Source organism: Canis lupus, chromosome 22 (assembly GCF_003254725.2).
Source record: "Canis lupus dingo isolate Sandy chromosome 22, ASM325472v2, whole genome shotgun sequence".
Taxonomy (NCBI): Eukaryota; Metazoa; Chordata; class Mammalia; order Carnivora; family Canidae; genus Canis; species Canis lupus.
The window spans coordinates 42438924-42463288 of NC_064264.1; the positions used below are offsets into that span (position 1 = coordinate 42438924).

Sequence of the window (24365 nt, forward strand, 5' to 3'; positions counted from 1 at the left end):
TGTAATTAATACCCAAGCAATCTGGCCTTTAGCTCATTCTTTAACAGACTATAGATAGTTTACTTACAAAATATGCCTTATAGCCATATCAACAAATATTTACAGAAAACATCAACAAAGATATTTACTTTTTAATACTTTTTTGAATTAAAATATTTCTTTTAATCATGCTAGTACATTTGAACTGACATTAATGGAGTACAGTTTTATTAGGATTATATAAGTAAAATTAAAAGAATTTGAAAACTGGGACACCTGGGTGTCTCAGTAGTTGGGCATCTGCCTTTGGCTCAGGGAGTAATCCTGGGATCAAGTCCCACGTCAGACTCCCCACAGGGACCTTGCTTCTCCCTCTGCCTATATTTCTGCCTCTCCCTTTGTGTCTCTCATGAATAAATAAATAAAATCTTAAAATTTGAAACTAATGTCCTAATTATGTAACATTCAAATAAAATTAAATATAAAATGGATTGTGCTACTTAATGTTCTGTGGCTAAAAGATGAAAATTTGAAAAAATTCCTTTTGCAAGGTACAATTGTTATAACTTATAGGTATACAATTTTGCACATCAAAAACCTTTACAAATGGTCTCATGTTCTTCTTTTAACACAGAGTGATAACAGAAAACCTTGTAGGCTGAATAAGACTCAAAGAATATAAATTCAAAGTTTGTTTTGCATCAGGCAAGAAGTTAAAAGAAATAAAGCCTAACATTTCTATGCATATGCTACCCTTGGAAGACATCTACTTAAGTTGATTGTGGCCAAAGTCCAGTCTTTGACCTGTACTTGGAGGTTTATGTGTTGGAAATGCTGTAAATTAATGACATGGATACTCCATTTTTAAGCATTAGTAGCAAAGTACTAGAAACAGACTAGAGGGAAAGTAAGAGACGAACCTGGACTCAGAAAAATAGTCAAATTGAAGAATAAGAATCTGGGGTTGGAATCTTCACTTTTACACAGTCACTCTACTCTCTTTACCCCTAAGTCCTTATTGGCTCTGTCTGCAAAGGCAAATGGTATTTCATTAAATCTATAACATTATATAAGATGTACCAAATTTGTTGAGAAAAATAGACTTTTTATGAATTGAAAATAAAAATAAATTGGTAAAGGAATTTCAGATCTTCACAAGATCTTACTTCTTGGGATAACTTCCAATGAAGTCTTTGATCCTTCTGTTTTCCCACAAAATATTGCCCTCTAATGCTATCGAGAGCACTGGTGATGCTCCTAAAATATGCCTCAATATTGTCTTTGGGGTCTTATTCCAAGCTTCTGACATTCTGTAAGTTTTGATGCTGGTGCTTTCTTGATCTTTACTGATGCTGGCAATGGAGGACTTCAGGTAGCAATCAAGACCTGCTATATGCCACAAAAAAAAAAAAAAAAAAAAAAAAAAAAAAGACCTGCTATATATACTAAATGTTTGCATATCCTCAAAATTCATACGTTGAAAAGAAGCTAATTCCCATTGTGATAGTGACATTTTGGGGTGTGACCTTTGGGAGACTATGAGGTCATGAGAGTGGAGCCCTCATGAATAGAACTGGTACCTTTATTAAAACACACCCCAGAGCCCCCTTGCCTCTTCCATCACGTGAAAGCACAGCTACAAGATAGCCATCCTATGAACTAAACACTAAATCTACCTATGCAGTGATCTTGGGTATACCAAGAGAGAGTGCACAAGGTGAGGAAGGGGCAGAGGGAGAAGCAGACTATGCTGAACAGGGAGCCCAATGTGGGGCTCCATCCCAGGACCCTGGGATCATGATCTGAGCTGAATGCAGACATTTAACTGACTGAGCCAGTCAGTTATTCCAGTTTTTGTATAGTTTTAGGTAAAAGGTAGAAAGTGAAAGGTATTTTAGAAGGATGAGGGAAATGGCAAGTTTTCTGTTTCCAAGTAATCACATCATATTTGGAGAAATGGAACACATCCACTCTTGAGGTTGGCCATGTGGCTCTGAAAACTGGCCTCATTGCATAATCTTCCTCCTTAAATTTCCTCATCTCAGTAAATTGTATCACAGACTACCCAATTTCTCAAGCCAAAAGCCTTGCAGTTGTCCTTGGTTACTTTCTCATCTCTCATAATATCAAGAAGTCTTACCAACTCTACTTCTAAATATACCCTTTTGGAGCATATATGTTATAGAACATCCTATCTTTCCATCTTCAAAGTGACCAACTCAACCCTAGACACATCATGTCTTTTTTTTATTTTTTCACATCATGTCTTCTGAATTAAAATGACTTCTTATTTCATGTCCTGTTTGAACTTTCATCTCCCAACAGCCATTGCTCACACAGCAGCTATGGTAGTCTTTAAATTGCAAGTCAGGTGTCTCTTTCACCTGCTTAAAAAACAAAAGTCTTATCATGACCAAAACTTTACATGACCCAGCCCTCTCCTCCTCCCACTCTCCCTTCACTTACTGTACTTTATTTACCCCTATCAGCTTTCTTTCTGTTCTGCAAATAAGCAAGTTTCTTCTGCCTTTACAATCTTTGCATTTGCTGCTTCCTTGGGAATACAGCTGGGGACACTAAGACCTTTGCCTTGCTGGCTGCTTCTCATCCTTTAGTTGTCAGCTTGGATGTCAGTGCCTCATCCTGGACTTCCCTCACTCCCAATCCGGAATAGATCCGGAGTGTTTCTGCCTTCTAGACTATAAGCTCCATACAGGCAAGGACTGTTACCATTGTTAGTCCAATGCCCAGACTATTGCCTGGCATAGAGCAAAGGTTCTTTAAACATATTTCAAATGAGTATATAAAAGTCAAATAATTGATAGCCTAACATGTTCTGTTATTGCCATCATTTAGATTATTGGTGTTCTTAGTTCACACAAATTAGACTATGGACATTTCAAAGAATGGTGATATGTCCAGAATACCAGAGCATGGAAATATTTTTAGTTAATGTGATATTTTGGCCACCTAAATCACTACTATGGTTCTATAACTCGGGTTACATTTAACAAATGCTTTCTATAAGATGTAATGCTGTAGGACTTAAATATATAACATCATTTTAATTTCCCATCAACTGAAGAAATTAAGTGACTTGCCCAGTGTCTCATATCTAGAATGCAGTTGCACTAGGATTGAATCCCAGATACCTCAGAGCACAAACCTGAGGAAAGAATGTAGTCACTCAAATTATATTGAAAGAGATTTAACTTTTTTTGAATGATTCAAATGCAATTATGAAAATATGGCTGTTCTATAGCACGTTGAAAACATAGTTATTTGAATTCTATGAGTTTTAAAGCAAGTGAATATAGAAGCTCCTATGAAAATCATTTGGTTTTTAAGGCTATCATTTTAATAAGGGGACCAAAATTCTTGCTTCCTCTATGCTTTTTTTAAATTCAAGGAATATTTAACCTAGTGTTAAATTAGTTTCTGGTGTACAATATAGTGTTTTAATGATTCTATACATTGTTTTTTTTTTATTCTATACCTTGTTTGGTGCTCATAATGATAAGTGTACTCTTTAATCCCCATCACCATTTCACCCATCCCCACCCACCCAACTCCCCTCTGATACCATCAGTTTGTTCTCATAGTTGATGCTATTTCTTGATTCGTCTCTCTCTTTTTTCCTTTTGTTCATTTGTTTTTTTTTCTCAAATTACACATAAGAAAGAAATCATATGGTTTGTCTTTCTCTGACTTATTTCACTTAGTATAATACTCTTTAGATCCATCCATGTTGTTAAAAATGGGAAGAGGTAAAAGACATGAACAGAAATCTCACAGAGGAAGACATAGATATGGCCAACATGCATAAGAGAAAATGCTCTGCATCACTTGCCATCAGGGAAATACAAATCAAAACCACAATGAGATACCACCTCACACCAGTGAGAATGGGGCAAATTAACAAGGCAGGAAACAACAAATGTTGGAGAGGATGTGGAGAAAAGGGAACCCTCCTGCACTGTTGGTGGGAATGTGAACTGGTGCAGCCACTCTGGAAAACTGTGTGGAGGTTCCTCAAAGAGTTAAAAATAGACCTGCCCTACAACCCAGCAATTGCACTGTTGGGGATTTATCCCAAAGATACAGATGCAATGAAACGCCGGGACACCTGCACCCCGATGTTTATAGCAGCAATGGCCACGATAGCCAAACTATGGAAGGAGCCTCGGTGTCCATCGAAAGATGAGTGGATAAAGAAGATGTGGTTTATGTATACAATGGAATATTACTCAGCCATTAGAAATGACAAATACCCACCATTTGCTTCAACGTGGATGGAACTGGAGGGTATTATGCTGAGTGAAGTAAGTCAGTCGGAGAAGGACAAACATTATATGTTCTCATTCATGTGGGTAATATAAATAATAGTGGAAGGGAATATAAGGGAAGGGAGAAGAAATGTGTGGGAAAAATCAGAAGGGGAGACAAAACGTAAAGACTGCTAACTCTGGGAAATGAACTAGGGGTGGTAGAAGGGGAGGAGGGCAGGGGGTGGGAGTGAATGGGTGACAGGCACTGGGGGGTTATTCTGTATGTTGGTAAATTGAACACCAATAAAAAAAATAGGAAGATTTCATTCTTTTCTATGGCTGAATAATATTCCATTATATATAGATGTGTATATATATGTGTGTGTGTGTGTGTGTGTGTGTGTGCGCGCGTGTATACCACTTCTTCTTTATCCATTCGTCAGTTGATGGAGATCATCTGCCTCCATAATTTGGCTATTGTAAATAATGCTGCAATAAACATAGCAGTACCTATAGCCTTTCAAAGTGGTGTTTTCCTAACAATGAGGCTGAAGAAAGAGAAATTAAGGAGTCAATCCCATTTACATTTGCACCCAAAAGCATAAGATACCTAGGAATAAACCTAACCAAAGAGGTAAAGGATCTATACCCTAAAAACTACAGAACACTTCTGAAAGAAATTGAGGAAGACACAAAGAGATGGAAAAAATATTCCATGCACGTGGATTGGCAGAATTAATATTGTGAAAATGTCAATGTTACCCAGGGCAATTTACACGTTTAATGCAATCCCTATCAAAATACCATGGACTTTCTTCAGAGAGTTAGAACAAATTATTTTAAGATTTGTGTGGAATCAGAAAAGACCCCGAATAGCCAGGGGAATTTTAAAAAAGAAAACCATATCTGAGAGCATCACAATGCCAGATTTCAGGTTGTACTACAAAGCTGTGGTCATCAAGACAGTGTGGTACTGGCACAAAAACAGACAGATCAATGGAACAGAATAGAGAATCCAGAAGCGGACCCTCAACTTTATGGTCAACTAATGTTCGATAAAGGAGGAAAGACTATCCACTGGAAAAAAGACAGTCTCTTCAATAAATGGTGCTGGGAAAATTGGAAATCCACATGCAGAAGAATGAAACTAGACCACTCTCTTTCACCATACACAAAGATAAACTCAAAATGGATGAAAGATCTAAATGTGAGACAAGATTCCATCAAAATCTTAGAGGAGAACACAGGCAACACCCTTTTTGAACTCGGCCACAGTAACTTCTTGCAAGATCCATCCATGAAGGCAAAAGAAACAAAAGCAAAAATGAACTATTGGGACTTCATCAAGACAAGAAGCTTTTGCACAGCAAAGGATACAGTCAACAAAACTAAAAGACAACCTACAGAATGGGAGAAGATATTTGCAAATGACATATCAGATAAAGAGCTAGTATCCAAGATCTATAAAGAACTTATTAAACTCAACACCAAAGAAACAAACAATCCAATCATGAAATGGGCAAAAGACATGAACAGAAATCTCACAGAGGAAGACATAGACATGGCCAACATGCACATGAGAAAATGCTCCGCATCACTTGCCATCAGGGAATACAAATCAAAACCACAATGAGATACCACCTCACACCAGTGAGAATGGGGAACATTAACAAGGCAGGAAACCACAAATGTTGGAGAGGATGTGGAGAAAAGGGAACCCTCCTGCACTGTTGGTGGGAATGTGAACTGGTGCAGCCACTCTGGAAAACTGTGTGGAGGTTCCTCAAAGAGTTAAAAATAGATCTTCCCTGACCCAGCAATTACACTGCTAGGGATTTACCCCAAAGATACAGATGCAATGAAATGCCGGGACACCTGCACCCCGATGTTTATAGCCGCAATGTCCACAATAGCTAAACTGTGGAAGGAACCTTGGTGTCCATCGAAAGATGAATGGATAAAGAAGATGTGGTTTATGTATACAATGGAATATTACTCAGCCATTAGAAACGACAAATACCCACCATTTGCTTCGATGTGGATGGACTGGAGGGTATTATGCTAAGTGAAGTAAGTCAGTCGGAGAAGGACAAACATTATATGGTCTCATTCATTTGGGGAATATAAAAAATAGTGACAGGGAATAAAAGGGAAAGGAGAAAAAATGAGTGGGAAATATCAGAAAGGGAGACAGAATATGAGAGACCCCTAACTCTGGGAAATGAATTAGGGGTCAGGGAAGAGGAGGTGGGTGGAGGGGTGGGGGTGACTGGGTGACGGGCACTGAGGGGGGCACTTGAATGGGATGAGCACTGGGTGTTATTCTGTATGTTGGCAAATTGAACACCAATAAAAAATAAATTTATATAAAAAAAAGGACATGGCAACAGTAAAAAGGAAACCCACATAATGGGGGAAAACATTTGCATATCACATATCTAATAAGGGATTAATATCTAGAACATTTAAGGAACTCCTAAGATTCAACAACAAAAACCACCCGATTCAAAGGCAGCTATACGACTTGAATAGACATTTTGCTGAAGGTTTACAAATGGACAATAAACAAATGAAATGACACTTGACATCATTAGTTATTAGGGTCAGACAAGTCAATACCACAGTAAGATACCACCTCACACCATTTGGGTATTATGGAGAAAACACAAAACAAGTATTATCAAGAATATGGAAAAATTGGGGACACCTGGGTGGCTCAGCGGTTAAGCGGATCTGCCTTCAGCTCAGGGCATGATCCTAGAGTGTCAGGATCATGTCGCACATTGGGCTCCCTGTATAGAGCCTGCTTCTTCTTCTGCCTATGTCTCTGCCTTTCTCTTTCTGTGTCTCTCATGAATAAATAAAATCTTAAAAAAATACAAAACAAAAAAACAAAGTGGTGTTTTCATGGTTTGGGGGGTAAATACAAAGTAGTGAGATTACTGTATCATATGGCAGTTCTATTTTTTAATTTTGAGGAACTTCCATATTGTTTTTCACAGTGACTGCACCAGTTTGCATTCCCACCAACAGTTCCTGAGGGTTCCTTTTTCTCTACATCTTCGCCAACACTTGTTATTTCTTGTTTTTTTGTTTTGTTTTGTTTTTGTTTTTGTTTTTGTTTTTAGTCATTCTGACAGGGTGTGAGGTGGTATCTCATCATGGTTTTGATTTGCATTTCCCTGATGATGAGTGATGTTGAACATCTTCTCACAGTGTGTTGGCCATCTATATGTCTTCTTTGGAAAATGTCTATTCATGTCTTCTGCCCATTTTTAATTGGATTATTTGGAGGGTCTTTTGCTGTTAAGTTTGATAGATTCTTTATAGATTTTGAATGCAGATATATCATTTACAAATAGCTCCCATTGAGTAGGATATCTTACTTAGTTTTGTCAGTAGTTTCCTTTGCTATGTAGAAGCTTTTTATTTTGATGTAGTCCCAATAGTTTATTTTTGCTTTTGTTTCCCTTGCCTCAGGAGACAATATCAAATATTGTTATGGCCAATGTTAGAGAATTTACTGCCCATGCTCTCTTTAAGGGCTTTTATGGTTTCCGGCCTCACATATAGATCCTTAATTCATTTTGAGTTTATTTTTGTGTATAGTGTTAGAAAGTAGTCCAGTTTCATTCTTTTGCATGTAGCTATCCAGTTTTCCCAACACCATTTGTTGAAGAGACTTTTTCCCATTGCATATCCTTGCCCTTTTTGTTGAAGACTAATTTACCATATAATCGTGGGTTTGTTTCTAGGCTCTATATTATATATTAATGATCTATGTGTTTCATCTTTTGCCAATACCATACTGTTTTGATTACTACAGCTGTGTAGCCTAACTTGAAATCTCGAATTGTACTTCTTCCAGGTTTGTTTTTCATTTTTAAGATGGCTTTGGCTATCTGGGGTCCCTTGTGGTTTCATACAAATTTTAGAATTGTTTGTTCTAGTTCTATGAAAAATACTATTGGTATTTTAATAGAGATTGCATTAAATGTATAGATTGCTTTGGGTAGTGTGGACATTTTAACAATATTTGTTCTAATCCATGAGCATGGAATATCTTTTCATTCTTTGTGTTATCTTTAGTTTCTTTCATCAATATTTTATAGTTTTCAGAATATAGGTCTTTTACCTTCTTAAAGCTTATTTCTAGATATGTTATTATTTTGTTGTAATTGTAAATAGGATTGATTTTTAAGTTTCTCTTTCTGTTGCCTTGTTATTGGCAACAGATTTTTGTACCTTGATTTTGTATCCTGTGACTTTACTGAATTTGTTTTTCAGTTCTAGCAGTTCTTTTGGAGGATTCTTTCAGATTTTCTATGTAGAGTATCATGTAATTTATAAATGATGAAAGTAAAAAAAATAAAAATAAAAATAAATAAATGATGAAAGTTTTTCTTCTTTCTTGCTGATTTGGGTGCCTTTTGTTTCTGTTTGTTGTCTGATTGCTGTGACTAGGACTTCCAGTTCTATGTTGAATAAAAGTATAAAAGTGGATATCCCTGTCTTGTACCTGACTGTAGCAGAAAATTTCTGTTTTTCCCCATTTGGGATGATGTTATCAGTCAGCTTTTCATATATAACCTTTGTTATATTGAGGTATGTTCCCTCTAAACCTACTTTGTTGAGGGTTTTTTTTTTTTTATCATGAATGCATGTTTGTCAAATGCTTTTTCTTCATCTATTGAAATGATCTTACAGTTTTTATCCTTTGTCTTATTGATGTGATATATCATGTTGATTGATTTTTGAATATTGAACCACCCTTAATCCCCAGAATAAGTCCTACTTGATCATGATGAATGATTTTTTTTTCATGTGCTGCTGGATTTGGTTTGCTAGTATTTTGTTGAGGATTTTTGCATCTATGTTCATCAGGGATACTTGGTTGTAGTTCTCTGTCTCTCTCTCTCCTCTCTCTCTCTCTCTCTCTGTAGTGTCTTTATCTGGTTTTGGTATCAGGGTAATGCTAGCCTTGTAGAATGAATTTGAAAGTTTTCCTTCCTCTTCTATTTTTTTGGAATATTTTGAAAAGAATAGGTATTAACTCCTCTTTAAATGTTTCATAGAATTCATCTGTGAAGCTGTTTGGCCATGGAGTTCTATTTATTGGAAATTTTTTGATGACTAATTCAGTGTCATTGATAATAATCTATCTACTCAAATTTTCTATTTCTGATTCAGTTTTGGGAGGTTATGTGTTTCTAGGAATTTGTCCATTTCTTCTAGGTTGCCCAATTTATTGACATATAATTTTTCATAATATTCTCTTGTAATCCTTTCTATTGCTGTGGTATCAGTTGTTATTTCTCACTCTTTCATTTCTGATTTCACTTATTTGAGTCCTCTATCTCTTTTCTGGATGAGTCTGACTAAAGTTTTATCAATTTGTTGATTTTTTTCAAAGAATTATCTCCTAGTTTCATTAATGTGTTTTATTTATTGTGTTTAGTTTCTATTTCATTCATTTCTGCTCTACTTTATCATTTTCTTTCATCAACTGGTTTTGAGTTTTGTTTGTTCTTCTCTTTAGCTCCTTTAGATATAAGGTTAGGTTGTTTATTTGAGATTCTTCTTACTTATTGAGGTAGACCTGTATTTAGCTATAAACTTTCTCTTAGAACAGTTTTGCTGCATCCCAAAGATTTTGAACCATTGTATTTTCATTTTCATTTGTATCCATGTGTTTTTTGATTTCCTCTTTGATTTCTTGGTTGACTGATTCATTGTTTAGTAGCATTCATTTAGTAGCATGTATCTGTGCTCTTTCCAGATTTTTTTCTTGTGGCTAATTTCTAGTTTCATAGTGTTGTGGGCAGAAAAGATGTATGTTATGATTTCAATCTTTTTTAATTTGTTAAGGCTTGTTTTGTAGCCTTATGTGTGATCTATTCTGGAGAATGTTCCATGTACACTTGAAAAGAATGTGCATTCTGCTGTTTTAGGATGGAATGTTCTGAATATATCTGTGAAATACATCTGGATCAATGAGTCATTTAAAGCTATTACTTCCATGTTGATTTTCTGTTTGAATGACCTGTCTACCGATGTAAGTCGGCTGTTAAATTCACCTACTATTATTGTATTACTATTGATTACTTCCTTCATGCTTGTTATTAACTGTGTTGTGTATTTTGTGTATACACAACTGTGTATTCACAGTTGTTATATCTTCTTGTTGGATTGTTCCCTGTATGATTATATTGTGTCCTTGGTCTCTTCTAATGGTCTTTGTTTTAAAGTCTATTTTGTCTGATGTTAAGTATTGCTACCCCAGCTTTCTTTTCACATCCATTTGTATGATAAATACTTCTCCATCCCTTCAAATTTAATCTGCATGTGTCTTTAGGTCTGAAATGGGTAGGCAGCTTATAGATGGGTCTTGTTCTTTATCCATTCTATCACCCTGTGTCTTTTGATTGAAGCATTTAATCCATTTACATTCAAAGTAATTATTGATACATATGCATGTATTGCCATTTTGTTACTTGTTTTATTGTTGTTTTTATAGTTCTCCTCTATTCTTTTCTTTCTTTGTTCTTCTCTCTGATTAGTTGGCTTTCTTAAGTGATATACTTTAATTCTTTTCTCTTTATTTTTTGTATATCTATTACTGGTTTTTGACTTGTGATTACCATTAGGTTTATATATAACATGTTCTGCATATAGCAGTCTATATTAAATTGATGGTCCTTAAGTTAGAACCCATTCCTTACACCTCTCTCCCCCATGTTTTAGGTACATGATGTCATAATTTACATCCTTTTGTTTTCTGAGTCCCTTGACTGATTCTTACATATATACTTATTTTTACTGCATTTGTGATCCCTACTTTCCTTACTCTTACTTATGGTCTTTCCTTTCTACTAAAAGAATCCTTTCTAACATTTTTTACAGGGCTGGCTTACTGGTCATGAATTCCTTTAACTTTTATTTGTCTGGGAAACTCTTTATCTCTTTTTTCTTAATGAGAGCCTTGCTGGACAGAGTATTCTTGGCTGCAGTTTTTTGTTGTTGTTGTTGTTCTTCTTCTTTTAGCACTTTGAATATGTCAGGTCACTCCTGTCTGGCCTGGAAAGTTTGGTTTGAATAAATATGCCAATTGCATTACAGGGTTTCCCTTGTATGTATCTGCTTTCTTTTGTCTTGCTGCCTTTAAAATTCTCTGTCACTACTATTAGACATTTTAATTTCTGTGTCTTGGAGTGGACCTCCTTGGATTGTTAGGGGGTGGGGGAGTCTCTGTGTCTCCTGAATCTGGATTTCTATTTCCTTCCCCAGATTCCAGAAATTTTCAGCTATTATTTCTTCACATAAATTTTCTGTTCTCTTTTCTCTCTTCTCTTTCTAAGCTGTCTGTAATGTAAATGTTATTATGCTTGGTGGGGTCATGGAGTTGCCTAAGTCTATTCTCCTTTTGCATAATTTTTTTCTCTCATCTGTTCAGCTTGATTATTTTCCATTACTCTGTCCTCCAGGTAACTGATTTGTTCTTCTTCCTCTAGTCTGCTATTTATTCCATCTAGTTCATTTTTAATTTCATTTATTATTTTGTTCATCTTTGATTTCTTTTTATCTCTTTATTAAGGATCTCACTGATGTCCTCCCCCCTTCTCAAGTCCAGTGAGTATCTTTATGATTGTTGACTTAAATTCTCTATCAGGCATATTACTTATCTTCATTTTGCTTAGGTCTCTTGCTGTGATTTGTCCTATTGTTTTATTTGGGATGTATTCCTCTGTTTCCTCATTTTGTCTCTTTGAGTCTGTTTCTGTATTTTAGGAAAGTCAGCTACATGTTCTGCTCTTGAAAGAAGTGGCTTTATTAAACAGGTTCTATAGTTCCTTGCAGTACAATAGCCTGATGCAGTAGAGCCTGGCACATCAGGATCGTCTCCTATGGGTGTTGAGTGTGCCCTGCTGTTGTAGGTGAGTCACTTTTCCCTTCAGTACAATCACGTAGCTTTCTTTGCCTGTTGTGGACAGTGTCCACAGTGTTGCCCTGTGGACAGGGACAGTGGTCCCTGTGGTGTTAGTGGGCCCATCTGGAGTCACCTTGGACTTGAGTTGAGTCAGATCAGGCATTTGTGAGAAATAGTAGCACCAAACTGCAGGGCACTCTCCCTGTGTTGTCCCCTAAGCTTTCTTTGGTGGATTGGGCCTGCAGTCAGACCAGATGTCTGCCTCCAGCCCACCCCTTGGGCTACAATCTCACTGATGTGTGTGGTTATCTTTTCCTCTCCCTGGGTCGAAAGTCTCTTTGGGGTGGTGCTAGTCCCTCTTGGGGCCACTTGCACATTGCCAGGCTTGTGGCAACTTTGGCCAAGAGCATATTAGAGGGAGAGGATCCACAATGTGTGCAGAGCGGGGCATATTGTGTCAGTCCTCTGGGAGAGAGAACCTGCATTGCTGGATTGGAGCAGTCCTGACTGGAGGGGATGGATACTCTGAAGTGCAGGTAGGTGAGGCAGGGTTGTTAGCAAGTTAGGAAGTGAGTGTTGGTTGTACTGGTTTGAGCAGGTGGCCATGAGTTTATGTTAGGAGCTGGGGATGGAAATGGTGCCCACCAGCTTCATTGCTCCTGAAGGAGGCTCCCAAGAATCTCTGTCCCTTCAGGACATGCTCTGAGATGAGTAAATAACTCTTTCCCATATGCCCCTGCCCCAGGCATTTTTCAAACTGCTGCTTCTGTGCTATATCAGAGAGGCTGCTTGTTGTACTCTCTTTAAAGGTGACGACTCGGTTTCCTCTTGCTCTCCCAGCTCTCCTAGAGCTCAGCCCACTGATTTTTAAAATTCCAGAGTTGTTTTTTTTTTTAAGATTTTATTTATTTATTCATGACAGATACACAGAGAGGGAGGGGGCAGAGACACAGGCAGAGGGAGAAGCAGGCTCCATGCAGGTAGCCTCACGTGTGACTGGATCCCAGGTCTCCAGGATCACACCCCGGACTGAAGATGGCGCTAAACCACTGGGCCACCGGAGCTGCCCTAAAATTCCAAGTTTTAAGTCCTGCTGGTTGTAAACACTCACAAAATTTGGCCCTTCTGGTTTTCAAAGCCAAATATTATGGGGCTTTACCTCCCATGTGGGCTTCTAGGGGTAATAGTCTGTTCCTCTCCCCTCTCCATATATGCCAGACCCTCCCTCCCTCAGTCCTGAGGCTCTGTTTAACTCCCCACTGCGTCTCCCTTCTACTCCCTTCTATGTGGCCTCTTCTCTACATTTAGCTGTGGAGTTTGTTCTGCCAGTTTTTGGGTCATTTTCTGGGTTATTTACACAGATGTGTTATCTAGTTGTATCCCTGTGAGGAGGTCAGCTTAGGATCCTCATACTCTACTATCTTCCCACCCATCTCTTCCCTATATTCCTGACCTGAAGGGGGACATGTTTTCAGTAAGAAATTAAAATATTCTGGTATAATATTTATAAGGATATTAACCCTGTTATAGTGAAGAAAATCCAGCTTACTTATTAGGACAAAACAATTTTTATATAGTGCAATTAAAACTATAAGAAAAGAATATGTTTTAACCAAATTGGTGTTGGACAAATCTAAATAGGCCAACAGGATGAATAAGATGAAAGCTTCAAACTCTCATGGGCTATGTATCTACCTATTTAAAGACTGTCCGCTACTTTGGGCTAACTAACCATTTTTTTACTTTTCTCATTTCTTTATTATGTTGCAATAAGGTGTGAAGTTTCCTCAAAAATGACATTAACACATGAAAAAATAAGATTTTTAAATCAAAAAGTTGTCTTGAGGTTTTATTTTCAACTCTTCCTGTCAGCTTCTCTTAATGCTGACTATATTTAGTGAAACTTCCTTTATAATATGTAACGACCCTTTCAGCTATAAGTATCCCTGTTAATATTAACGGCTAAAGTTTGAGGTGTGACTTTTCACATGCCAAAACTATTTTATTTTTTGAAGTGTCAAATCCTTCTTTTCATTGCTGGCTTTACCCAATGGCTAAAATCATCCCAAAGAGATATAAAATAGCTATTTCAAAAATAATACCAAAGAATTTTTAAATAAAAGGTTTTTTAAATTATAAATACACCAATACATGTTAAATATAGAAAAGTTAGGTCTGCAGATAATTATTTAAAACATTTGAATATCTCTTTTCAGATTTTTTTTTTAAGATTTTATTTATTTATTCATGAGAGACACAGAAAGAGGCAAAGACATAAGCAGAGGGAGGAGCAGGCTCCCTACAGGGAGCCTGATGCAGGGACTTGATCCCAGGATTCCAGGTCAGGCCCTGAGCCAAAGGCAGATGCTCAACCACTGAGCCACCCAGGCGTCCCTCTTTTCAGATTTCTATTATTTCTGTTTCTATTCAGATACTATTATAATGTCAAAAAATGGTTAATTTTCTGAAAGATACAAAAGAAAGAAATCTAAACAATTCATATGTAAGTCCCATGGCTATTTAAAAATTATTACATCCATAATAGCCACAACAATAGGGAAAAATTTTTACATTTGAAATTTTTTCTAGTGGATGTAATAATATACAAATGATACCATCAATTCCAATGTATATTATTTTACTGAGTTTCAGTAACTTTATTTTACTAAATTTTTTTTAGGATCTTATTTATTTATTAGAAAGAAAGAAAGCATGTACACAAGAGTGAGGTGGGGTGGGAGGAGAGGGGCTGAGGGAGAGAGGGAGAAAGGCAGAGGAAGAAGCAGACTCCCCACTGAGCAGGGAACTCCACCACCACCACCACCACCACCACCACCACCCCGCAGGGCTTGATCCCAGGATTCGGGGATCATGATCTGAGTCTAACCAGCTGAGCCACCCAGACACCCCTTTACTAAATCTTTGTTTCTTTATTTCTCATCACAAAGACATCACACAGTGAAGGGAAAGCTGTCTTTGCAAGAAATCACTTTGTAGCTGATACAGAACATGCAGACTAGCCTGAATGGGGCTTAGTCCTAGCTTATGGACTGGAACAGGGAAGGCTGAAATCTAACCAGCACAGCCTATACTAGGCTGTATCTTTTGCCAGAACCTCAGGAAACAGGCCTAACGGCTCAAGCTCTAAAGCTCCTCCACAGGGACGGTACTACTGACATTCCTTATTACCTTTTATCTTCCTAGTAACCTTATCTGTTGGTTCTGCTATGGTTCTCACGTTACAGATAGAAGATACTGAAGCACAAACAGCCAGTTAAGTCACGAGCAAAGGTCTGAAGGTTGTAGGTCCAGTTTCATTCTACTGATCATATTTCCTTTCCAAACACTGGAGAACTGAGAGATTTACAGAGGGGTAAAGAGAGCCAAGGCAATCTTTCTTAGTCATTTTATGAATAAATAACTGCATATATTGGTGTAAAAATGTATACACACACCCTGAGAAAGAGAGAGAATGTACATATATGTAACAATATATCCATGGTTGGGTAGAAAATAGCAAGTTTTAAGAACAAATGTAAAATGTAAATATAAAGATTTAAAAATAGGAGGATTAATGCTAAATTGCTTATTTAGAAAAGAAGTTTTTTTCCCTATAAACTTCCATATTTGAAATCACTTCTCCACAGTATTTAGGTCATTTTTCATTCACATTAAGAGAAATTAATTGCTTTCGGTTTCAATTTACTTTTTCTTCAAGCCAGCCAAATTTTTCCCCTATTTTAGAGACTCATGCTTCACAGACACCATAAACTAAAAAAAAAAAAAAAAAAAAGTTTAAGTTAATGTCAAGGAAAGAATTAAGAATTTGAACTTTATCCTCATGCTATTCTGGGTTCAAATCAACTGTATCTGTTTTCTCTCCTCTAAAATGGAAGTTGTGAGGATTAAATGAGAAGATACAAATAAAGCACTTAAGACATTTGATAAATATTAAATTGTAGCCTTTACATCAAAATAACACAGAGAAGTGAGCATTTGAATATCTTCAATAATAAAACTGCCTCAGTGGTCAGTCATTCATACTAGATCTTCATTGGATTATGGAATCAATTCTCTACGGAATAAAGTATTGATTGCTAATTGCCCTACATCTTTAAATAATAAGATTTTCTTAAAAGTAAAAAGTTTTTTAGCTCTTTCACTGTTTGCCATATTTAGGCAATACATTATTATTCTTGGTACAAATGCCCCATGTCTCTTGATCTTAAAACCACACTCTAAACCATTCACGACTCACTTTATTTAGGTCTTTGGAAGTGTCAAACCAGCAAAACACAGAGTAACAATATCCCTAATGTTACATCATAAAAGATTTACTCATAAGTGGACAAAAGAATTTTGAGAAGCACCTTCCTAAAGCATGACTATTTTGAAAGTCTGAGAAGAATGATAAGCTCTGTACATGAAGCATTTTACCTTTGAAATTCCTGGTTTCATGAGGGTTAGATTAAGAATGATATAGTTGAACAATTAATGCCTAGGATTCCAAGAGTAAGACTGTATTGCCTCAAATAGCAGCCCCAAAGTAGCAGCTAGCAGTTAGTCACTCAGAGCAAAGGGCTTTTTGACTGCTTTTTTATGACCCCTGGCTTTTAACTGCCTGAAAGGGCCCATGTCTGCTAGTGGTAGGACATATCAAAGGATGAAGATGTGACATATTCCACTCCTAGGACCTGTGGAATCTGGGTGGAGTTTACATGCTACCATTACTCAACTGGTTTTGCTTTATGTACAGCTAGTACTTTGTCATAGGATTAAGTATACTTTCTTTTACAGCTGAAGTATTGCAACATGTGCATGTGCTCATGGCTTTGCATGATTAAGTCAAACCTGAGGATAGTGAGGTTTGTTCTTTGTTCTTGGGTTTGTTAGTTGTCAGTAATAAAGAAATTACTTTAGTTACCTACAGATATCATAGGTATGGTGGAATAATATAATATCTATGAGGTTAATATATCTAATATCTATCTAATACTTATTATGCATATATGTGTGTGTATGTGTGTGTGTGTAAATATATATGTAATTTCTTGTTTACCAATACCTAGGCTATGGCACAGACAAGCGCTCCCAGACAAGTATCTGTTGACTGAGTAAAGAAACGAATAAGGTGGGACATCTGGATGGCTCAGTGCTTAAGCGTCTGCCTTTGGCTCAGGTTGTGATCCCAGGGTCCTGGGATCAAGTCCTGTGTTGGGCTCTTTGCAGGGAGCCTTCTCCCTCTGACCATATCTCTGCCTCTCTGTGTCTCTCATGAATGGATAAATAAAAATCTTAAAAAAAAAAAAAAAGAAACAAATAAGGCAAAGCTTTGAAGTTACTGACTTAGAAAGGAAAAAGAAAAGAAGATTCAGGGTAGAGATGGAGAGGAAAAAAATAGTAGCAACCTATTAGGTGAGTATAACAACATGGTGCCCAAAGGCACAGAAAGTTATACACAACTAATTGAATGCACATTTTTAGTCACATTTTGTGTTCACTATTTTTCACATTTCAGTTTTTGTTTGTTTTTTTAGTTCTTTCACTGTTTGCCATATTTAGGCAATACATATGTACTATTTTTCCTTTAAATGCAGCTTAAATGGACTCACTTTTTTTTTTAAGATTTTATTTATTTATTCATGAGAGACACACAGAGAGAGAGAGAGAGAGGCAGAGACACAGGCAGAGGGAGAAGCAGGCTCCATGCAGGGAGCCCAACGTTGGGACTCAATCCTGGGTCTTCAGGATCACGCCCTGGGCTGAAGGCGATGCTAAACCACTGAGCCACCCAGGCTGCCTTAAATGGACTCACTTTTAAAAAATGTGCCCCATTCTACACAGCATTACCTGTCAGATCATGGGTTTCATTCTTCATCAGTATTTCTCGTTTGATATATGAACAAGTCACCCAGGGATAGAACTAAAATGAAGATTCTGGTGCAGTAAGTCTGGATGGGGCTCGTTTCTGCATTTTTTTATGAGCTCCACGGTGAGGCTTGGAAGTACACTTTGAATATCAAGAATCTATTTATATACACACACACACAAATACATATACTCAAATCCTTAACTAGCAATGTCTTAAAATTTATCTTTATGTCATGTAAAATCCTCTCATGTACCCCCCTACCCATGGTAAACCTAATGATTTAAATAGACACTCTGCTGGGGTCGAAATAAAATGCTTTAAATGTCCTTTGTATTTAGGGAACTCACTATCAAGAAGAAAGGTATTTATCAAGGAAGTCAAGATAACACGTGTGATAGGCTATTCTAGAGTTCCATGCAAAAAAATGCTCTGAGAAAATCCTACAAAGTTTGGAAAAGGCTATGGAAGAAGCATGGGTCTGAGCATGACAGCAACTGAGAAACTTTCACAGCAGAGCCCTGATTACTGGGCTTCCCTGTTCCTTCCCTGTCACTGTGCAGCCACCATTGTGACGCTGTGCCCCAAGCAAAGGAACCCAGATGAGGCTGCGTGGACTCTCCCCTGATTTCCACACAGTCTTTCACAGCATCAGCCAGAGTAGGCGCTCTTTTTGAAACCATCTTCCCCTCAATAGGGAATGGGTAGCCTTTTGGGATTTTATTTGCTTGGAAAAGTACTCTTTTTTTTTTTCTTTCCGTAGGCCTCTTCTTCTTTTTTTTTTTTAATTTTTTTTATTTATTTATGATAGTCATAGTCACAGAGAGAGAGAGAGAGGCAGAGACACAGGCAGAGGGAGAAGCAGGCTCCATGCACTGGGAGCCCGACGTGGGATTCGATCCCGGGTCTCCAGGATCGCGCCCTGGGCCAAAGGCAGGCGCCAAACCGCTGCGCCACCCAGGGATCCCCCATAGGCCTCTTCTTCTAATCTTTCTTCCTGAAGGAGCATCTGTATTCTAATATGTACAGACACCGTAGAGCCACACACTGAATTATGAGTATAATTTCTTGCCAAGTGGGTTTCAATTTCCTTTCCCTTTCTTACCTTTCTCTCTCATTATTATAAAGTAAGAGGATGGATAGTATAGCAGAGCAGGGATGTAAAGAAGCTCCAGTCCTTGCTCTCAGAGACACAGTAGCCTCTCTCTTCAGGATTCTTCCTATATATTCTCTGCCATAGACAAAATAATGGCTCCCCCAAGATGTCCATGTTCTAATTTCTAGAACCTGTGAATTCGTGGTGTTACAGGACAGAGGGGAATTATGGTTGCAGACAGAATTAATGTTGCTAATTGGCTGACCTTAAAGTATCCTGAGATATCTAGGTGAGTCCCATGTAATCACAAGTCTTTTGTAAAAGTGGAAGAGGGGGGACGCCTGGGTGGCTCAATGGTTGGGCATCTGCCTTTGACTCAGGGTGTGATCCTGGATCCGGGGATCGAGTCCCACATTGGACTCCCTGCGAGGGACCTGCTTCTCCCTCTGCCTATGTCTGCCTCTCTCTGTGTGTCTCTCGTGAGTGAATGGAATCTTAAAAAAAAAAAAAAAAAAAAAGTGGAAGAGGGAGGCAGGAGGGTAGGTGACGTGATGTGATGTGATGTGATGTGATGTGATGTGATGTGATGTGATGTGATGTGAAAAGGACTGGACACAACCTGTCTTTTTTGGAGGAGGGTGCCAAAGCCAAGGGCTGTAGGCAGCTTCTAGAAGCTGGAAAGGACAGGCAGCTGATCCTTCCTTAGAGCCTCCAAAAGTAGCACAGCCCTGCCAACACTTTGATTTTAGCCCAGTTAGACCCACATCAAACTTTTGACCCACAGAATTTAAGATAGTTTTTAGTTAAGCCACAAAGACTGTAGAATTTTATAAGAGCAGCAATGGACATGGATAGACCCTTTCTCTGGTCCTAGAGACCCCTCTGTTTTGCCTCATTTTGTTTCCAGGGTGCTACCCTCTCCTTCTTTTATATTTTTTACCTTTCCTTCACAGTCTCTTTTGTTAAGTTCTCCTTATTATCTCCTAAAATTCATTCTTCCCCAAATTACATAATTAGTTCTCTTTTTTCACTCTGCAGGAATCAGATTTGCTGAACATAGCCAAGATTCAGCTTGCAGATATGTTTCCTTGGCCTACACAGTGTTTTCCACAAGCCAAATTGAAATGCATATGTGAGGTATGTGTCCTTTGGTTTTCCATGATTCACACTATTCCATACTGCATTTCACCTGACCTACTTCCCTGGTTTACATTATTTGCTTTGTCCTTAAAGGTTTGAGTTGAAGATCCTACTCTTAAACCCTAAATGTGCATTAAGATGTTAAGATGTAAAAAAAAAAAGATGTTAAGATGCTCTATTATAAAAAGGATTCTTGGGTCAAATAGGTTTAAGGAAATGCCAAGTTAGACAAAGTAAGGTAAGTTGTTAATATGTCAGGAATTGACAGCCTTGATTATGCTAATTATCACATATCTTTGTACATATATTTATGGACATCTGTATATAGCCATATACACTAGATAGCTGTCTATAGCATGCAGCATCTCCCAAATTTATGTCCTCATGGAACTAGTGGAGTATCTTATAGGTGGAATATTCCAAGTATACACATTGAGATAAAATCTTGAACAATATACAGGAGTATATTGTTCAATATACTCTTTTCATCTGTCCCTGTTACTGTAGCTGTGGCGGATATCTTGATGGCTTCCCCAACCTAAAAGTATAATAAACACTTATAAAGCATGTACTGTATTATATGCTGTTCTAAGTACTTTCATTCCTACAAGGTGATTGACAACACTGATAATAGGCATTATTCTCATCTTTAGTTTATTTTTTTAAGATTTATTTATTTATTCATGAGAGAGACATAGAGAGAGAGAGAGAGAGAGAGAGAGAGGCACAGGCAGAGGGAGAAGCAGGCTCCATTCAGGGAGCCCAACGTAGGACTCAATCCCAGGTCTCTAGGATCAGGCCCTGGGCTGAAGGCGATGCTAAACCGCTGAGCCACCCGGGCTGCCCTCATCTTTATTTTATAGGTGAAGAGACTGAGACCTAGGTAACTTGTCGTATGTCCTGTGTCACACAACTAGAGAGTTACAGAGTTGAAATGCAAACTCAACTTGCCCTGGAGTCTGTGCACTGAAGCCATACCTCCATCTACCACTCACTCTGCTCTTGAGGTGAAGCTGTGGGTCCAGTGTAAGAAAACACTTTCTACCAGAGGTGGTTGAAAACATAGCAAGCCATCTCAGATAGTTGAATTCGTTGACTCTAGAGATGTTCAAGAAGATGCTGGAGGAAATTCTTAGAAGGAAATTTTACGGGAGGCACAAAGACTAAAGACATCTAATCCAACCATAAAGTCTTTCCAAATGTGAGATTTCCAAATATGAGAGTCTTTTCTGGCTGAGAAGATATCATGAACAAAGATGAGGAAGGTTGTTTGGAAGTAGACCAACCTATTATGAAAAAATCTGTGAAGAAGAATAACTGCAGCTAATACTACAAAGTTGCAAGTAATGCTGCAGAAAAATAGGTGTTTGATAATACTTTAACTGATGAGGGGACTTGAAAAGTATCTTATCAGGAAAATGATAGGTATTTTTTATATTCTAACTGATTTGAAGGAAATTAATGATAGTCTTGATCTATTACTGTGTAGTGACTCAGTCATCTCTGTTGCATCTTCTCTTCCTCCTCCTTTCCACTAGGTGGCACCAGAACTCAAAATCAGGCCTCTGGAAAAGGCTATCTGCTCTAAACCTTTATTGTAGAATGGATGACTTGTATAAAGATATTTGATGTGATGTGAACATATCAGAAAATATATTTATTGCCAATGTCTAATATGCCTCTTCATTCTCCCTGGGGTATTTTTCCGGTAGTTAACAATTTTCAGCTTAACTGACTGTAACGCCCTGAGGAAGCGCTTCTAGGGACCATGCCAGTTTAGAGTACTGTTGATGACCAATGTAATAACGTTGTCCTGCAGAAATTGCTAGCAGTCAGCTAGCTGGAAGTTGATACAGTGGAATTTATTCAACTCTTTATGGCTTCAATAAGGGTAGAACTGTTCTAATTCACAAGGCAAGGAGGACTTTCAGATAGTGGTTGAATTACCTCCTAGACACTTAACTCTAGTTAGAGTTGGAAGAGGTGAAAGCCTAAGCTAACTTACTAGTTAGAATTACTAGTAAGAATTACTACCTAATTCTTCAGGAAAGAAATACGAGAGCCCAGCACATTGTCCCCTCCTTGCTTTCGGAATGCCTTTCTCAGTATAAACTGGTTTACAAGGAAGACGGTTCCTCCTTTACACATTTCTTAACTGAAACTTCTTTCTTAGTACTACCGCTCTGCTTTTGTTTTGTCTTTTGAAAGGATGTGGAAAAGTAGGCCTTCAATTTGTTGACAAGTTAGTGTTCTCACAAATTTGTAAAAAAACAAAAACAAAAACAAAAACAAAAAACAGTCATTTCTAGTCACTTGTAAATAAAATATGTCTATACTGACAAAAATCCCCATAAATTGAGATTCCTTTTTAAACATCTGAGACTAGTTCATATGATTCAAAGAATCAAAAGGCAAATGGCATATCTCCCACATCACAGGTAAGTGGGCACACAGCATTTTCCCCTAATCCTTCAAACTGAAATTTGAGGAGGAAACACAAAGTTAGTGAACATGTCACAAAGGAGGTATTGTTTAAAGATAAATAGGCTTTTGTCTAAATACCATAGTCTCAATTTTTTCCTGATTTTAAAGAAACAGAAAAAGATGTGTATATTCTACTTAATTTTGTTTGCTTCAAATTTTTATGCTTTCATTTCCCCAAACCTGCTTTTCCTCCAAGATGGGGAATAGAAGAGAGAGGCTAAAACAGATGATAGAATTATGGACTTAGATAAATAATTAATGACCTGGAGTAATTAGCTGGAAGATGTTTAATCATTAATCTGTCTGAGTCATCACAGGCATTTGAGCCTACCCACAAAATATTGCACTAATTATGAGTGTATATATTTTATCAAAATGGAAATTAATATATGATGAGAACCAGCATGTTGAAAAATTAAAATATGGAACAAGTCTGTTTAGTCTACTCTTTGTTTGCTAAAGATAAACAGAATTTTGCTTTTCTTTATTTTACCTAATAAGAAAAAGGATATATAAACACCATGTGTAGGTATAACTGAGATGTTTGACTTCTTGGGTAGGGAGGCAAAGTAGTTGGCTAGTTTTGTCTTTCTTTAGGGACATCCAGGAAAAAAAAAAAAAGGGCAAAAACAAAAAACACCTCATTATTAAAATATCTGGTGAACAATTAGGGTTCTTTCAGAGGACTTGAAGGAAAAAAAAGTCCTTTAACATAATGCTAAGTTTTGCAATTTATGGCTGTGTTCTTCAATGTGGTGTTTTCCAATACAATTTTATTACAGGCTCTAAATTATACTTTCACAGGAAAGGTCTGTCTTTAAACTTTTAGGTCAGAATTGTTCAGATCTTTTCACACTGAATCAATCAGGTTTAAAGCTGGCAAAATCCTTGGCAGCCTTGTAAATCTTTCAAAAGATGTTATCCAATTACCCTTCATGGGCCACAGGATTCTACAGCGTGACTATTTCCTTCTCTATGAGGAATTAAGTGCTCATGAGAGGTTAGAAACCAGTGGAGTTGAAAAGTAAGGTTCTCCATTTTTCCTCCAGTTCACATGGTATAGATATAGCCACAGCTACTAATACATCGTGAGATCTGCCAGACATTCTGACCTAAACAGTGACCCTGGCATCATTGATGTTTTATATTTGTTTCAAATCAGAAACACACACACACACACACACACACACACACACACACACATTATAATAATTCCAGAACGGTTCCTGTTACAAAACCTGATTTTGGACCTGTATTAAGAATTCAGCTTTAAAGATAAATCCCCACTAGAAAGCATAGAGAATACTATTGCTTTTAGTTATTCTTTCAAGGAAAACAAATTTTTAGGTACATTTAATAAATGCACATGGGATTGAAAAAGGAAATAACAAAAAGATAAATATACCTCTTTGGTTTGGATTTTGAACTTTTAAAAAATGTGTTTATTTTCCTTTTAAAAAACACGTATTAATCTCTGTTAGTTCCTCCTCCTCTAGGTTGCCAATATGGAATACTAATAAAAAGCTAAGGAAACATTCAATTTATATAAAAGCTTATTTCATGCCACTTGGTTTCAAGGGGGAAAATAATCATGGGCAGAAT

The 24365-nt window shown here is 37.3% G+C and overlaps 1 long non-coding RNA gene across 4 annotated transcripts in view; it reads left to right on the plus strand.

Annotated features, from left to right (window-relative positions):
- LOC112655933 (uncharacterized) overlaps positions 1 to 24365 on the plus strand; it is a 51362-nt gene that overhangs the window by 21866 nt on the left and 5131 nt on the right. Inside the window, exons 1-3 of one of the 4 annotated variants that reach the window (XR_007404876.1) lie at positions 18662 to 18703; positions 19328 to 19428; positions 20178 to 20276. This is a non-coding gene — a long non-coding RNA (uncharacterized LOC112655933). The other 3 variants (XR_004808240.2, XR_007404875.1, XR_004808239.2) reach the window with 3 other exon arrangements.